Here is a 14902-nt window from a genome sequence, read left to right on the forward strand (position 1 = left end):
GGATAGGCAGAAGCACAGACTGTGAGACACTAGTCCCTACGTTTCTTCTTTGCTAGCAAAGCAATAAACCTTTTTCCTTTTTCTCAATATCTTGTCATTGCTATTGGATCAGCATGGAGGATGGGGACCAAGCCTTTGGTCGCAAAAATATAAACCCAAAGACACACCCACAGGGACTTATTTCCTCCAGACACACCTCACCTGCCTAGAGTTTATCACCCAGTATGTAGTCCTATCAAATCCGTTAAATAGATGAATGTACTGACTATGGATCTTATAACCCAATGATGTCACCCCTTTCATTAACACTTGAACCTTTGGGAGAATACATCCTATCCAAACCGTGACACCAAAATCCAGTAATAAAACATTGATATAAAATGTATACATCACATACATACACACATATTCCTTTGATTTGTGGTGATAAGGTTTCCCAGGTCTTCGTACTAGGCAAGTCCTCTAACACTGAGCAACACCATCACCCTGTTTTAAGACAGTCTAAAATTATCTAAATTTTAAACAATTTAAATAATTCAATTATATTAAGTTTAATTTGTTTTGAGATAGGGGCCTCACAATGTTGCTCAGGCTGGCAGTGTTCTTGGAATCCTTCTGCTGAGCCTCGGGGGAGCTAATTATAGGACTGGGCTACCATGCCTGACTTCAGTTTAATGTTATACCCCTTACTCCCTCCCTCCCTCCCTCCTTTTCTCCCTCCCTCCCTTCCTTCCTTCCTCCCTCCCTCCCTTCCTCCATTCCTTCCTTCCTCTCTTCCTCTCTTCCTCCCTCCCTCCCATTCTTTTTTTGTTTTTGGTTGTTTTTATTTTTCATACTGGGGATTGAATCCACAGGTTCTGTACCACTAAGATACATCCCCAGCCCTTTTCTTGTTTGTTTTTTGTTTTCTTTTGAGACAGAGTTTTCCTAAATTGCTGACTTTGAATTTGCAATTCTCCTGCCTTGGTCTCCCAGTTTGCTGGGATTAGAGATGTGCACCACTGCATCAGTCTCTATTTGAAAAATGGGAAGGACACAAAGTAGCCACATTAAATGATATAGGAGCTAACAGGGGTTCACTTGATGCTGTGACTATATAACCCTTGGGGCTTTGAAACCTTCATGTTTTTTTTTTTCCCTAAACTTCTCCCTGACCTTCTTCTTCCTGATCTCTCCTCCTTAATCTCCTTTTCTCTGAATCACCTCTATCTCCTACCCCTTTCCTGTGAATAGGTAAAATCACAGTAATACACCTTCTTTTTCCTTTTTCTCAAGACCTTATCTTTGTTATTAGATTGGTGTCCAGGGAGAGGACTGCGACTTGGGGATATCAAGTTTGAAGACAGCCTGGGCAATTTAGGGAGACCCTGTCTCACATCAACAATTTTGTTTTTAAAGCCTGGAGATAGAGAGCTCAATGGTGGAGCACTCCAGGATTGGATCCCCAGCACTGTAAACTAAACAAACAGAAAAAAAATAAAACAAAACTAGAAAACCTCCATTGCTTTAAGAAAAACAGAAGTGTGAAAACCCTTACACCTTTAATTCCCTTTAACTACCGGAAAAAAGAGGTGTCTAGGGTATGGGAGTATGAGACTTCATCTTTTAATCCCTAAAAAAGTGTCTTGAAGTAGTCTGGGGTTATCCAATCAGTGATTTTTCTCTTGCTCTACCTCTTGCCCCTCCTTACAGGGAAAATAAGTTTGAAACTATCAATCTACTTCAAGCTCTGCTCTTGCTGCCTTTGGGGTTTTTGTGGTACTGTTTTTTTGTGGAACCTAGGGGTGCTCTACCTCTGAGCTATGTCCCCAATCTTTTAAAATTTTATTTGAGAAAAGCTATCACTAAGTTGCCCTGGCTAGCTTTGAGTGTGTGATCTCCTGCCTCAGCCTCCAAAAGTGGCCAGGACTACAGGGAGGTGTGCACCACCAGGCCCAGTTTTCTATTTTATTTTGCAGTGAGCAACTCCTCTACCATACAGCTACATCCCCACCCAATATGGGTATTTTCTTTTAATCTAATGAACACTCTTTTCTTGTTTCAGGAAAGAACATTCCTAATGCCATAAAGTTCAATATTAAAATCTAATGCATTTACAAGATGAAAAAGTTTATTCGAGTCAAAAGCAATCCATGAACTGGGGAACTCCATGTTGAAAGACATTCCCTGGCCAGATGCGATGGCACACACTCGTGATCCCAGCAACTGGGCAGGTTGAGCAGGAGGATCGCAGCCTGGGCAATTTAGCAAGGCCCAAAGCAACTTAGTGAGAACCTGTCTCATAATAAAACAAAAAGGGCTGGGAAGGTAGCTGAGTGGTCAAGCCCCTGGGTTCAATCCATAATATCAAAAAAGAAAAAAAAATCCAAACTAAATACAATTTTATAATTTTTTTTTTTAAAATGACATGATTTAACCAACTAATAAATCAATGGTAGAGGCCTGCTTATCTGATCAAAACCTCGTGTTTGTTCTTCAAGGTGTTTAAACTTGGGGTGATGCCAGGCATGGTGGCACATGCCTGTTTTCACAGAGACAGGAGAGGCTGAGGCAAGAGGATCACAAGTTCATGGGCAGCCTCAGTAACTTAACGAGGCCCTCAGCAACTTAGCAAGTCCCTGTCTTAAAATGAATAATAAAAGCTGAGCATGGTGGCACACACCTGTAATCCCAGCAGCTCAGGGGGCTGAGGCAGGAGGATCGTGGGTTCAACACCATCTTTAGCAACAGCAAGGATGCTGTTGCGCTAAGGAATTCAGAGAGACCCTGTCTCTAAATAAAATACAAAATAGGGCTGGGGATGTGGCTCAGTTGTTGAATGCCCCGGAGTTCAATTCTTGGTACAAAAAATAAAATAAAATAAAATAAAATAAAATAAAATAAAATATAAAATAAATTTGAGGGTGGTAGTGCTTTCTTTGTTAACAGGAAAACATCACTTTTCATCAATCAGGGTACAAGTTTCTTTCTGCTGAATAGAATAAAATAAAAGAAAGCAAGAACTACTATGATCCCAAGTTATTCACCTCAGATCACACTGCTGGAAGAGCATCCAAAGTATTATTAAAATGCCCAGGGGACCTGGGCAGAACTCAGGAACTATGGGTCCTTGTCACAGTTTATGTCCTGAATGAACTACAGAAAATACCTGGGTGCTCCGGTCGGCCTCTGGGGCTGGCATCCATTTTACTGCCAGTTCTGGGAATCTCTAGTGCACCCCAGTCCCCAGGGAACCCATGTGGGACCTTCCCAGTGCCAATCCACATTGTCCACCAGAGGCATAGCCACAGCGGTGTCCTGCCAGGCAGCACAGAGCTCCTGCTGCACGTTCCTTGGAAGCATTTATTTTCTCTGCAGAGCCGCAGCCTCTGCTGCTCCTGCTGTTTTCCCCTGGATCTGCTTTTTTAAAAATTGATTTTATAGCATTTTAGTCAGTTGTGCATATTTAACCTGAGTCTAGTCATAAAGAAATATCAGTCAATTGTACCTTGAGGTACAGACTCTCGTAATCCCAGCAGACTCTCTAAATAAGCTAATATTATGAACAATTTTTGAAAATAATTGAGGGAATGTCTAGTTAATTTATTTTATTATTTTTTATTCTATTTTGTTATACACAGGCAGAATGCAGTCATTCCATATTACACATATAAAGCGCAATTTTTCAAGACACTGATTGTACACAGAGTATTTTCTCACCATTCGTGTCTTATACATGTACTTGGGGTAATGGTGTCTGACTGATTTCACCATCATTCCTACCCCCTGGCTCCTTCCCCCCCACCCTCCCCTTCACACCTTCTTTTGAAGACCATTGTCTTTCCACAGTGGACTCCTCTGTCTTCACACACAGGGTGCCATGTCCCCAGTTGCTGAGATCACCGTGGCTTCCCCTGTGCAGCTCATCTAGATCTCCCTCACAAGTTTTGCCCTCCTTAGGGGAGATTGAAGACTTCAGTTGAGAACATTCTGGAAGCAGGGCAAGCAGGAGGCATACTCAGGTACATTGAATATCAAACATTTTAGTAAAAAGAAAGAAAGAAAGAAAAAAACCCTTCCCAACCAGGGGTACTGTCTCTAAGTAATAAAGCAGTGAGAAAGGTCTATGATAATTGCTCCCGACAGTCTCCAGCCTTCTCCCACATATTCACTTCTGTTTGAGCTTTTAAAAAACAACTTCATAAAATACAAAGAACAAATTGGTTTCATCTTGGTTTGGTTCTGATTGGTTGTTTGCACTACCGAGGACTGAACCCCAGGGTGTTCTAACACCGAGTCACATCCCCAGCTCTTCTCAGTTTTTATTTTGAGACAAGATCTCACTGAGTTGCCCAAATTGGCCTGTTTTTTTTTTCTTTTTCTCAGGGGAGCGGGACTACTGATGATTAAACTCAGGGGCACTCAGCCACTGAGCCCCATCCCCAGCCCTATTTTGTATTTTATTTAGAGATGGGTCTCACTGAGTTGCTTAGTGCCTCACTTTTATTGAGGCTGACTTTGAACTCGAGATCCTCCTGCCCTAGCCTCTGTAGCTGGGATTATAGGCATTCACCACCAAGACCCACACAAACCATTGTTTATTTATTTATTTATTTATTTTTAGTACTGGAGTTTGAACCCGGGGCCTTTACCACTGAGCTATATCCCTAGCCCTTTTTATTTTTTATTTTGAGACAGGGTCTCACTAAGTTGCTGAGAGCCTTGATAAATTACTGAGGTAATGATGAACTTTTTTGTGATCCTCCTGCCTCAGCCTTTCAAATTGTTGGAATTATAGGCATAAGACACAGCACCTGGCAAAAACTGTTTTTAATATATATTATATGATAGTAACTACTTTTTAAAACTCTATGATAACTAGATTCATTTATTTACTTACTTATGGTACTGGCATTTGAAACCAAGCTTTTTTAGTTTGGCTCTGTCTCCCCAGACCCCACCCTTTTTTCTTCTTTTATTTTAATTGGCTTTTTAAAAATAAATGACAGTAGAATGCATTATCACTCTTATTACACATATAGAGCACAATTTTTTCATATCTCTGGTTGTATATAAATTATGTTCACGCCAATTCGTGTCTTCATGTATGTACTTTGGATAATGATGTCCATCACATTCCACCATCCTTGCTAATCCCCTGCCCCCTCCCTTCCTCTCCCACCCCTCTGCCCTATGTAGAGTTCATCTATTCCTCCCAAGCTCCCCCTCCCTACCCCACTATGAGTCCCTCACCTTATATCACAGAAAACATTAGAATGGCATTTGTTTTTTGGGGATTGGCGACTTCACTTAGCATTATCTTCTCCAGTGCCATCCATTTACCTGCAAATGCCATGATTTTATTCTCTTTTATTGCTGAGTAAAATTTCATTGTGTAGATAGGCCACTTTTTTTTTTTAACTCATTTCTGCTTGAATGCTGAGGCCTGAAGCCCTGTGTGGGGTCACAGCACTGGTGATTTCTGTGGAAAGCAGCTGTTTAGGAGTCCTCAAACACCCTCTGAGATGCAGTACTCCAACTAGGTGAGATCTGGATCAGAGACTGACAAAGATTGCTGCCTCCCTCCGGCCTGCCATCTTGGTTCTCCCCACCCTTTTTAAATGCTGGTGATGGAACCCACGATGCTTTACCACTTAACTGCCTCCCCAGTCCTTTCATTTATTTTGAGACAAGTTCTGGCCAAATTGCTAAGGGCCATGATAAATTGGTGAGATCAGCCTTGAATTTGCAGTTCTCCTTCCTCAGCCTCCAATGTGGCCAGTGTTATAGGTATCTGCCACCACACTTGGCTCTGGCACTGTTTTTTTTCCCCCTAAGCCACAGAGAGAGGTTTATTTGGTAAAGTAGATAGAAATTCTAGGGAGAATGGTGCAATCTCGAGGAAGATGCCTTTGGGGTAAAGCAAGGAATACTCACTCAAGGCAGAGTGCAGGCTATCTCCAGAGGGAGCGAAAATCTCTGGCACTAGTTTTATTTATCACTGAAGAAGAGAGCTGAGGTTCAAGCATTAAATCTTTCACTTGTGTTAGTTCTGGGGAAAGTGGTGAGTTAGGGGCTTACAGATTCCAGAAGAATCTTCACATTCACATTTGGATTTCTTGCTGGGAGCCTGCCAGCCCTGAAACAAGCCTGAGGTCCCAGTGCAGGTTTCTGGTATTAGCAGAACTTCTTAAGTGAAGTTCAAGTTTTTTTTTTTTCTAACTTTGATGTATGGGTAAATTTGCCTCTGACAGTAGGCAAGGTGGCTCCCCCCTGTAACCCCAGTAACTCAGAGAAGCTGGCAGGAGATGGCAAGATCCAGGCTAGCCTCAGCAGCTTAGTGAGACCCTGTCTCAGAATAAAAAAGAAAAGATAAAAAGGGCAGAGATGTAGCTTGGTGACAGAGAACTCCTGAGTTCAATCCTTTGTACAGGGGGAAAAGGAAGGAAGGGAGGAAAGGAGGGAGAGAAGGAGGGAGAGAGGGAGGGAAGGAAGAAAGAAAGGGAGGGGGAGGAAAAGGAAGGAGAAAAAAGGAGGAACAAAGAAAGAATTGGAGGGTAGGGGAGGAGAAAGGAAGGAAGGAAGGGGAAGAAAGAAATTGCCTCTGGCAGTATATGGACCAAAACCAGGCTAGATTGGTTAGGGGTGAAAATGCATCAGGATGCAAGATTGGTTTAACCTTTGGAATAAACCTGGAATGCAAATCTCCTTTCATATTTGAATAACAATTTCATTGATTAACCATATCAATGGAATAAAGCAAAAAAAGAAATAAGAATCATCTCAATTGACACAGGGAGAAATATTTGTCTGCCAGGTAAGATGGTGCATTCCCGTTAACCCCATCTACAGGAGACTGAGGCAGGAGGACCAGAGGTTCAAAATCAGCCTCAGCCACTTAGTGAGACCCTGTCTCAAAATAAAACATAAAAAGGGCTGGGGACATGGCTCAGTGTTTAAGTGCCCCTGGATTAAATCCCAAGTACCCACCCACCACGCAAAACATATGGGAGATTCAGAGAGAGAGAAGGGAAGGCTAAGAAGGTCCCCTAGGCAGGAATGAATTGGTGGCTGGGGTGGGGGTGGAGAGCGAGAAAGGTTTTTCTTTCTTTTCATTTTCTTCCTTGTTTTCAATGGAAAATTGTTTCTAAATTGGCAAAAATGATCTATGAGAGAAGATGAAACAAGATTCAAGAGAGATGGAGCTAAAAATAGGGAGAAGACATTGAGAAGCCAAGAGGTACCCATGCTTGGCACACGATGAAGGGCAAGGGCAGGGAAGGTGTCTGCATTACTGGACCTTTTACAGGGAGAATGTGGTTGTGCATTACGTGGGGAAAGAATGTAAGAAAAGCCAGTGAAGGTTGCCCATATGGGCCCTTAGGATTGCTGAACTTTCATATACACACGTGCACACACACACACACACACACACACACACACACACTCACACATGCACTCACGTAGTGACCATAGCCTCAGGTTCCATGCTCAGCTCTAAGGGAGATGGAGACACAGCCCCTGCCCTTGAAGGGGCAGCTCCATCTATCAGGTGAGATTGTCCAGTAAACATCTGGAAAACATCCTTAGCCCATGATCCAGCCTGGAGCTCCAGGTATTCACCACTTGAGTGAAGCTGCCCCGGGGGTTGGGTGGGGACCCCAGCTGCTCTGTTCAGTGGCACAAGATGTCCTGCAGTTGGGGAATGGAGACACACACAGTGGTCCACACAGCTGAGAAAAGGTGCAGGAGATCTGAAGTGCAGTCACCAGGGAGGGAAGCCAACAGAGGGCAGTGTACTGTAGACTTTCCTGAAGACACAAAACCAGGGGCACAGGATAAAGCCCAGTGGTTGCCAGGTTTGGGTGGGAGAGAGGGCTGAACAGCTGGAGTACCCCGGGGCTGTAAGCTGTGAATTATTCTGCGTGACTCTATAATGGTGAATACCACGTCATTGGGCATTTCTAACCCCAGAAGTGTAGACTCTAGAACCGGAGTCAACTATGGACTTTGCATAACACTGATGTGTCACAGTAGAGGTATAATGCCAGATTCATGGTACCCCAATAGACTTCCAGATACAATCACAAAAGAGTCTTTATTGCAATCTGAAGCCTGGACTCACAACCGTTTCAGATGCAGAGGTCCCAGGGAGTGTGTCCTGGTCCTTTGTTCAGTGAGATTTTATAGGTTTTGGGGGATACTCTATGTGTCACAATGTCACACAGCAAATCATCACACACTACAGGAGAATCAAACAACTCTTAACATTGATTAGCACAATCACTGATGGGAACAAATTGGGTAGGGGTGATTGTTAGTTCAAGAGGGGGATTCCTTTGAACTGATTGGTTTAATCCATGAGAAGTGTATGTGCTAAACTACATGGTTTCCCAACATGTTATCAACCACCAAGACTACTGGGGGGGGTCATCTGGCATTCCAGGTATTTTTCCCTGTCTCATGCTGATTGGTGGTTGCTAGGGGGTTGCTATGGGTCCTCACCTAGCCTAACTGAGTCAGGGACACCTGGTGCTGCAGATCTCTCCTGTTATTTGCAGACAAATAACTCAGCAGGGTGGGTATGTGCCTAGGAGTGCTCTGTGGGTTTTTCCAAGGACAGGGGTCACACCCCTCCCTCTGGACAGGCCTTGAGGTAGATGCTGTTGTCAAAAAATAGAGTCACACCAGTTTCTCAGAAGCATGAATTGTAGCATATGTACCACTTTGGTGTGAGATGCTGGTCCTCGGGGAGGCTGGGTAGGCAGAGGGATTTGGGAAACGTGGAGCTTCTGCTCAGTTTTGCTGTGGTTTTAAAACTACTCTAAAACAAAACAAATAAAATCCAGTCTATGTTAAAAAAAACATAAGGGTAGGCTTCCAGATCTAATGTTGGTTTCTCCTTCTGTTTACTGAGAAGTCCTAGGTTCCCCGAATGCCGAAGTATAACTCCAGAGAGGCCCATCGAGGCAAGGGGAGAGGGGACAGGGGAAGGTGATGAGCCCAGCCTAATTCCATTTTAAGATTGGGAGCCACCTCATCACAAAGACATGGAAAGGTAATTTCTGTTTTACTATAAATTACTGCGATTTCTAAACTTGCTTGGAATGCCTGCCCGTGCCTGGAACTCACCCATGCCTGGCTTTCCCCTACCAGATAACAACCCTCTCTGAAACCTTAGTGGGGCCTCATAAATTCTGGCTTTGGGATCTAAATTTACTCCCTAACTTGAAATGTTGAGCCATGTAGATCATTAACCTACTACCTACCTTTGTATTATGCTTGTCAAAATCCTGTAATCTGTAAGTTTCAAGACCCCCCCACCCCTTTGCAACTTTTTGTGCTATAAAACCTTGTTCCTAGAGAGCTGGGGCAGTGTCCTCTAACCCACAGGTTTCCAGAGAGAATCACGGCCGGCCAGAATTACAAGCTTGCTTTAAGTTGATTTAAAGTTGGAGTCGGGGGTCTTCTTTGCATCGTGGTTTAACAGAAGGCTTTATTAAAGGATGGCAGAAAAGACTTCCTCCAAGAGGTAGAAGGGGACCCGAAAGGCGGAATCCGTGGAAGGGGGTCTCCCCTTTTTTATAGCTAAGGTCTTCTTTTAGTCCTCCCACATCCCTGTCCTTTGTTTCCCTCCATCCTGCAGTGGTGGGGGACACAGGAGGGAAGGCCAAAAGGTGGGAAATAGGTGGAGGGATGGGCCAGGGAGGAGCAAGGGGAGGAGTGATCTGGGCAAGAAGAGCCTGGGGTGGTTTGATTAACACCTCCCTGTTTGCTGGGAGCTACTTCCTGAACAGTTTTCTGGGATGCGCCCCAGGCCTTGGGGACTTTAATATTGAATAACCCAGGTGTTGTTCAGGTTTCCCAGGCTCAGATCGGACTTCCTCTTCTTCCATTCCCACTATGGTCTCCATTTTCTTTATGGAACTTGATATTTGACCCAATTTACATAACTACACTAACTACCTGTCCTTAAAATCTGGCTTTGCTTCTCCTCCTCCTCCTTCCTCTACTTCCCCTTCCTCCTTCCTCCTCCTCTTCTTCCTTTTCTTCTGGTAATGGGAATTGAACCCTGGGGCACTTTACACTGAGCCGCATCCCCAGTCCCCTCCTTTTGAGAATTGAATTGGGGCCATTTTACCTTTGAACAACATCCCTGGTCCACTCTCTCTGCCCTGTTTTTGTTGTTTGTTTTAATTTTAACACAGGGGCTGGGGATGTGGCTCAAATAGTAGTGCGCTCGCCTGGCATGCATGCAGCCCGGGTTCCATCCTCAGTACCACATACAAAAAAACAAAGATGTTGTGTCCACCGAAAACTAAAAAGTAAATATTAAAATTCTCTCTCTCTCTCTCTCTCTCAAAAAAAAAAAAAAAAAAAAAATTAACACAGGTTCTCCACAGGTTCTTACTAAGTTGTTCAGGGGAGGTTGACTTTGAACTTGGGATCCCCATGCCTCAGCCTCCGGAGTTGCCGGGATGACAGGCATGAGCCACCCCGCCCAGCTAACATTTTACTATACTGAATGCTTATTTAAAGAAATAAATCTCACTCATTTATGTCTAAAATTATGTTTTTAAATCTTGTTTGCTTGAGAGAACAAATCAAGTTAGACATTTATTTTAAATATCCTACTGTAGTATTTGAAAGGACTTCTTATGGTTTGGATCTAGAAATGTTCCCCTGAAAGCTCACGTTTTGAAAAAAAAAACACCAAAAATGTGACCCCCAGTGCAGCAAGGTCAGAGGTGGGGCTTAGGCAGGAGGGCTATAACCCCTCAGTGTTTAATCTACTGGATGAGCTAACAATTTGAGTGGGTTACTGAGCTGTAACTGTAAGGGGGGAGGGTGTGTGCCTGGAGCAGGTAGGTCACTAGGCCCCTGGGGGTTGTGTCTTGTTGCTGACCTCTTTCTTGCTTCCTCTGCTTTTTGGTTTCTAGGAGCTGAGCAGCTCTGCTCCACCAGGCCCTTGGGCCATGTTGTTCTGCCTCACTCAGGGGCCAGAACAGTGGAGCTGGCTAACCCTGGCTGAGGCTCTCCAGCTGGGAGCCAAAAGAAATCTTCTTCCTTTTTTTTTTTTTTTTCCCCTGGGACTGAAGATTGAACCCAGGGGTTCCTCTATCATTGAGCTACTCCACAGTCCATTTTTATTTTATTTTTTAAATTTTGAGACAGGATTTCACTAAGGTTCCAAGCTGGCCTGGAACTTGTGATCCTCCTGCCTCATCCTCCTGGGTTCACAGGTGGGCACTTTCATGCCCATTTAATTTTTTTTTTTTTTTTTGGTGGTGGGGTTCCAGGTATTCAACTCAGGGGCACTCATCCACTGAGTCACATCCACAGCCCTATTTTGTATTTTAGACAGGGTCTCACTGAGTTGCTTAGTGCCTCACTTTTCCTGAGGCTGGCTTTGAAGTAGTGAAGTAGTCCTCCTGTCTTAGCCTCCTGAACCACTGGGATTACAGGCATGTGCCACCCTGCCCAGCTCTCTATTTTAAGTTCATTATGTCAGGCATTTTGGTTACAATAACAAAAAGCTAAACCAGTACTAAGTTTCTTTTACAGTTTTGAAATCAATTAATATGCACATTATTTAAAATCACAGGACAAATATTTATACTCAAACATCATTTTACAGTACTAGGTTTTGAAAAATACCACTCAAAAATAGTCAATGGTAGTTATGCTTATAAAAACTCATGCCAGGAGTTCTGAGCTACCAGCAGGTGCCGTGTAAAATCTACTACTTGGAAAAGTTTATCTTGAGATCACTGCAGGTAAACAGCCTTGTGCTCCCCAAATCCACCCTCTTCTGGCTGCTGAACACTAATTTTCCTTAAAACGTTATTTTTTTATTCCTTTTTCGTACTGGGGACTGAACCCAAGGATAGTTAATCACTGAGCCACATCCCTAGCCCTCTGTAATTTTTATTTTGAGACAAGGTCTTGCTAAATTGCTTAGGGTCTCACTGAGTTGCTGAGGCTGGACCTGAACTTTGAATCCTCCTGCCTCAGCTTCCTGAGCTGCCGGGATTACAGTCATGTGTCACCATGCACAGTCCATTTATTCATCTTTCATTCAATTTTGTGGTCCAGGGGAATGAATTCAGAGGCTCTCTACTACTGATCTATATCCCCAGCCCTTTAATTTTTACTTTTAAACAATTTTTAAATTTTTTTTTCCTTTAGATTTAACAGCACCATCTCCAAGTGTATACACAATATGATTATGACTTGACACAGTTTTTAAAGGTGAAAAGGCTAGTTGCTAGTTCAGTAATAAAAGATCTGGTACATAAAAGGAGCTGTACTCTACCTGCTACAGACTGCATTTTACACCTCCAGTTAGGACGGAAACAAGCCACAAAGAGGGAATACCCACCCAAATTGATACTTAAAAGAACTAAATTTCACTTCTTATATTTCACTTATATTTCACTTATAATTGCTTCACCTGGAATTAGAATATAACTAAGGACAACTAAAATAGTGCATCAAACAATCAAATAGTTATTTTGCTGACATTCCATAAAATCGTCAGTTTTAAGGTCAGTTCAGAGGCTATTAAAAAATATACTAGACCTAGTAAAGTGCTTCCATTCATAAAACGAAACACCCAAGATTAGAGATAATTTCATACCGACGCGCATCTAAAATAGGTCGACGTATACAATAAATAAACAGCGTCTCTCGGCTGCCATATTCAATTAGTGAACTACACATCCAGCCTTCTTCGCAGTCCTGGATATGTGCAAACTAGAAACACAGCCCCCCTCATCCATCCCCCTCAAAAAAAAAAAAAAAAAAAAAAAAAAAAAATCAGCGCCTAGTCTCAATCTGCTTGACAGAAGCACTCCGACTTCACGACATTCCAGGTTGAGCCAGTGCTGACAGCTCCGCATCTCCCCAATAACCAGGGAAAGACCGTTTGCAGAACAAAACGGAGGGCAGGCAGCGAATGCAGTAGCGTCAGGTGCTCGCAGACTGGACGCTGGGCCCTCAGCGCAGCTTCCTGCCTGGCAGGCTGGCCCTAGCGCCGCGCGGACAGTACTTGATGGTGTGCGCATTGTCGCCGCTGGCGCCGCACAGGGGGCACGTGTAGCGACTCAGCACCAGGCACAACACTCTCCCTTCTGGGCCCTTCAGGATGTGGGTGGTGTAGAGAGCCTCCGCCTCCTTCTTGTTCCAGCAGAACACCCACACCTGGAGCTCGGGTTTGAGCAGCCGGGCGGCGGCCGTCCCTGAAGTAGCTTGCAGTCAGGGCTCGGCCGCCCACGCCAGGACCCGCTCCTCTCGCGGCGTCACCTCGGGGTTGGTGGCGGCTGCGGGCGCGCAGCCCAGCAGCACCGCGGCGGCGCGACCTGCAAACGGGCTCAGCTCTGTGAAGCGCTCCTCCAGCAGACCATTTTCGCCAGGGCCTGCGCAGAGCTCCAGCGCGCGTAGCTCCAGCGCGCCCCCCAGGAAGCAGCCTCGGACCCCGGCTCCTCGCTGTCGTCGTCTTCGTCTTCGTCTGCCGGCCCCAGCGCCAGGGCCCGGCCCCCGTGTCGGGGGAGCAACAGGACGAGGACAACGGAGAGGGCAAAGAGCCGCCACCGCCCTCCTCGCCACGGGCGCAGCCTGAAGCGCGGTTCGCCATCCACCGCCTTGGTGATGAGCGTAGCGAGCCCCAGGTAGTCGTTCCACGAGCTGAATTGCTGCTGGTGCGCCTGACCCTGGGCACTCACGTAGCGGGCACTGGGCACGACCGCCACGGGCGCGGGGGCGCGGCCACGGCGGGGCGAGCAGGGCGCCTAGGGAAAAGCCTCCATGGGCGGGCTGCGGGCGTCACGCCGCCTCCCCGCCGCCGGCGCAGGCTGGAAAGAAGGGACATGCCAAGCCTGCCCGCCGGCCAGCCGCTTAAACAAATTTTTGATACTAGGGATGAAACTCAGGGGTGCTCTACCACTGAGCCACATCCCTAGCCCTCATTTTTTTTCATTTTCACACAGGTTCTCACTAAGTTGCTGAGGGCCTGGCTAACTTGCTGAGCTGCAAATGCAGCTCAGGGGTAGTGTGTTTACCTAGCGGGCAGGAAGGCGGAGTTCTATTCTCACCCCAGGAAGCGGGGAATCCTTCACCTCAGTCTTTTCCAAGCTACCCTGAAGCCAGGGTTCTGTGTCCTCTGAATTTGCAGCCACATGCTAAGTTTCATCTCTAAGTGCCCAGAGGAAAGCTTTTTCTATGCATCTGACTGGGAAGGCACACAGTAGCGGCACAGCTGCTTCCTGACAGGGACCTGGGCCATGAAACATCCAGTTGCACCAGGTTAAAGGGTGCCTATCTGCCCAGTAAGTTCATGAGAGGGCACAGGTCCAGATGTCCAGGGGAGGCCTAATGTCACTCAGTATCCCCATCAGCTTAGCACGAAGCTGGACAAACCACCAACGTGGAGAGTAGGACACTGATTGGTCTCCAGAGGGGCGGGGCACACGCTCTAGGCTTAAATGGCTCAGCCTGGCAGAGTGCAGCAGGTGGTTCTCCAGGATTGACGTGGGGAGGCACCATTGAAGCTGAACATGGTGAACTGGGAGCAGTGGCTCAGGGAAGGCAGGTGGCATGGAGCTGCGAGTCCATGACCTCACAGTCTGCAATTCCAGGGTCTGCAGAGTAGCTACGACTTTCTGTAGCAGAACCTGGAGGGGCATGTGACTTCAACTGGACGTTTTTTGGAGGAAGGGGGACTGGGAATTGAACCCAGGGGTGCTCTAACACAGACCTACATCCCCAGTCCACTTCCTTTTTTATTTCGAGACAGGGTCTTGCCAAGTTGCTGAGGATCTAAGTCACTGGGGCTGGTTTGGAATTTCTGATCCTCCTGCCTCAGCCTCCTGAGCCACTAGGAGTAGAGGTGTTCGCCACCACACCTGGCTTTAAATTTTGATGC

At 45.6% G+C, this 14902-nt stretch overlaps 1 pseudogene; it reads right to left on the bottom strand.

Annotated features, from left to right (window-relative positions):
• Nucleotides 1–12978: 12978 nt before the first annotated feature.
• LOC143399056 (nanos homolog 1-like) lies at nucleotides 12979–13787 on the bottom strand (annotated as a pseudogene).
• Between the last annotated feature and the right edge of the window lie 1115 nt (nucleotides 13788–14902).

The sequence above is a fragment of the Callospermophilus lateralis genome, chromosome 1 (assembly GCF_048772815.1).
Source record: "Callospermophilus lateralis isolate mCalLat2 chromosome 1, mCalLat2.hap1, whole genome shotgun sequence".
NCBI lineage: Eukaryota > Metazoa > Chordata > Mammalia > Rodentia > Sciuridae > Callospermophilus > Callospermophilus lateralis.